This window comes from Diadema setosum, chromosome 22, assembly GCF_964275005.1.
Source record: "Diadema setosum chromosome 22, eeDiaSeto1, whole genome shotgun sequence".
Taxonomy (NCBI): domain Eukaryota; kingdom Metazoa; phylum Echinodermata; class Echinoidea; order Diadematoida; family Diadematidae; genus Diadema; species Diadema setosum.
In genome coordinates, this window is record NC_092706.1 from 18,347,195 (window position 1) to 18,350,956 (window position 3,762).

The 3,762-nt window shown below is 33.8% G+C and overlaps 1 long non-coding RNA gene across 1 annotated transcript; it reads left to right on the plus strand.

The window, feature by feature from the left end:
• Nucleotides 1-461: 461 nt before the first annotated feature.
• Nucleotides 462-2,982, plus strand: LOC140245329 (uncharacterized). Its single transcript, XR_011902324.1, has 3 exons — nt 462-514; nt 1,923-2,018; nt 2,931-2,982. It is a non-coding gene; the product is annotated as an uncharacterized lncRNA (long non-coding RNA).
• The last annotated feature ends 780 nt before the right edge of the window (nt 2,983-3,762 follow it).

Sequence of the window (3,762 nt, forward strand, 5' to 3'; positions counted from 1 at the left end):
TGCACAACATTATCATGTACTGGCTAAATGGCATATATTCTTGATTATCAGTATGACAATGCTATTCATAAATTTGTTTTTCTGTATTCCGAAGATGACGACGATGATGAAGTCGTCAACGTTGGTCTCGGTAATGGAAATAAGAAAAAGAAACGAGGAGGAAAAGGCAAGAAGAAGAACAAGAAAGGTATGACAAACACATACACTATAATAGCAGACGGGATGAAACGTACTCTTTGAAAAGCATGAACGTACTTACTGGGAACAATGTGATATCTAGCTTTAAATTACGGACACTTTCAAATGTACATTATGTTCGGATCGGGTCGAGAAAGTGAAATAATAACGAACATTCTGTAAGATGATCAACATGTATGTATCAAAATTATTTGATCCGTTGATTTCAAATTCTATCAAGTGCGTACTGGACATCGTTTTTGTTTTCTTTGTTTCTTGAAATCAGGTGTACAGCTAGACGGAGAGACACCAGTCGGTGATACTGATGTCACAATAGGTGAATACTTTTCTTGTACGATTTTTCAAAATATACAACATCTGGTAATTCGATTACATCAGTTGCACCCTTAACAATGCCACGTCTACAGTCGGGTAGATGTTTAACCAATCTATTCTTTCAATAGATGGATATTTCCTTTTACGGATGAGTTTTTTCTTTTTTAATTTCGATGATATATGGGTTATAACAGTCTTCAAATTTTGTATTATATGACAAAATACAATCGGTGCAATCAGTTATACAGAGCATGTAGGACATAATCATTTTTGAATGAAATATTCTTCATTCTTCCTTGACCTCGGCTGTGCATTTTTGGACACGAACTTAGGTACACATGCACAACTTCGCATGTATAGGCGAAATGACATTGATTATCAGTATGACAATATTATGCATTGATTTGTTTTTCTGTATTCCGAAGATGACGACGATGATGAAATCGTCAACGTCGGTCTCGGTAATGGAAATAAGAAAAAGAAACGAGGAGGAAAAGGCAAGAGGAAGAACAAGAAAGGTATGATGAACACATACACCATAATAGCAGACGGTATGAAATGTACTCTTTGCAAAGCATGAACTTACACAAATTCTAACAGAAATTCATGTTTCTCCGGTATTGAATTTGATTTGAAATACTATCAAGTGCGTATTGGACATCGTGACATCGTTTTTGTTTTCTTTGTTTCTTGAAATCAGGTGTACAGCTAGACGGAGAGACACCAGTCGGTGATCCTGATGTCACAATAGGTGAATACTTTTCTTGTACGATTTTTCAAAATATAAAACGTAACAAACAGCTTATTTGAATGTTAAAGGCATAATTTACCATTTGCAGATGAAACAAAAACCCAGCATTAGTGCTTTAAAATAGTTCTAAAATGAGTTAGGGATAGAAACAACCACTGTCAAAATTTGAATCCGTATAATCAATGTTAAGTGTTGTTAAATACACAAAATGTGAACAATAGTTATAATAAAAATGTTTCCAGACTAAACCGTATACAGTTACGGTTTATTGAGAAAAACCCTGATATCTCCTTATATTTTAGGTTTTATTGCAAATATTTCATATGGTAGGATATTTTATGATACAATGCATCAAATGTGATATCTTGAACATTTTTGAAATCACTGCTCCCAAAGGTAAACTGGATCTTTAATAACAACACAGTTATCTTGAATTTATGTATATGACGAAATACACTCAATGAAATTATTTTATCAAAGAATATTCAACAAAATACAATTGAATAAGGGATTCCTTGTATCTCTCATGAATTGAACACCGCATTACCATTCACGAACAGAAAGACGCACACACATACACAAAAATTTATCTTGGGCCCATTTTGATAATATATTTACAATGATATTAGTTATTGGTTTGTGCTTTTGTGTTCCATAGACACAGACGACGACGATGAAATCGGCAACGTACTTCTCAGCGGTCTCAAGAAGAAAAATAAACCTGGACGGAAAGGCAAGAACAAGAAACAGAAAGGTATGATAAAAACAAACCATCCCGTACCAGTGTCATATCGGACGTTGTAACGCAAATAATTTGAAAAACATGCAACTGCATAAACTCAAACTCAAATACATAAGCATTGTTATGTCTGTCTGCGGATATGAAAAGATATGAACCAAACATAATTATGTGATACACATTAATGAATGTCATGTGTTTCTGAGCTTTCAGCTACGCAGGACTTGAATTCAAATATTCAGTTGATTCAAGCTTTATTTCCATGAATCGGAAGTAGTACGTAATTCAAAGTATAAATTTAAGGAGTCATATTCGATATACTCAGTATGTGTATTTTTTTCGGACCGAGCAATATCCAATTTCAGGGAATCTGACTGGAGCCCTATTCATCAAAGTGCTCTAACAGAACTGTTTATGTATGTGTTCGTGTGTGTGTGTGTGTGTGTGTGTGTGTGTGTGTTCTGGGTGGGGTAGGCATATTTACGTACCAAAAGTAACTTGTTTCGCTTTTTTATCACTGATTGTTTATTGGAATGAAATACGTCCTACTTTCCGTCCGAGATCATTTACGCGAAAATCAGAAAAAAAGTCTTTAAAAACAAAAGAAAACAGTTGTCTTTGGTACCAAAAAAGGGATATATCAAGAGGCAAAGGCAAGAATCGACTGAGACAGGATTATGCATCTGTATTTCATGAAACGAACCTTTTTTCTTTTATATCAATGTAATTGATCTTTTACCTATCCGATGTCATTACTCATACGGGAACAACTCTAGAATAATTGACAAGAACTATCTAACAGCGTCAAAAAGTTTCAAATAATCACAACATGTGTATAAGACGATCAACGCGTATACTTTACAATGATTTCATCAGCTGGTTAGAAAAGTTATTAAGGTTTTTGTTTTCTTTCTCCCTTGAAATCAGGTGTGCAGCTAGATGAAGAGACGCCAATCGGTCAATCCGAAGTCACCTTAGGTGAATTCCATTCTTGTAAAAATTTCGTAATACACAACATCTGGTTATTCAAATGTGTTGGTGAACTCTGAACAAGGTCATCACTAATGTCAGGTATATATTGGAGAAACTCATTAAGTGTACATACATTCAGTTTTACCCATGTCTTTCTTCATATCAATGATAATGTTATATATTAACCATCATGAATGTATGTACACTACAATGTCACGAAATACCATTAGGCCTAGTGAAGCCAGATGATAAACAAAACATGTTCAACAAAATATCATTGAATGAGATATTCCTAATTTTTTTCCTTGCCTTAACAGTGCATATAAACACACAAAAAAAGACACATACGAAAACACACACAGACACACAGACACACACACACACACACATATATATATATATATATATATATATATATATATAATTATATATTTTGATTATGTACCTCTGATGATATTAGTTATTGGTTTGTATTTTTGTGTTTCGTGCATACAGGCGATCTAAAGAAGAAACTTAGACGTGGCCGGAAAGGAAACAAAAAACAAACAGGTGTAATAAAAGCAAACTATTCCGTTCATGTATTTTACCGGACGCTGTAACACAAGTATTTTGAAAATCATGGACCTACACAAACTCAAACTCAAATATATCTGTCTCTCTGTCTGCGAGTATAAAAGGATATGAACCAAACACATATGATATACAGTATTACATCTAAGTATATTGAATGTTGTGAGTTTCTTGGCTTTCAGTACTGTTATGGATGCCTCATTTCAATTATTTTTAT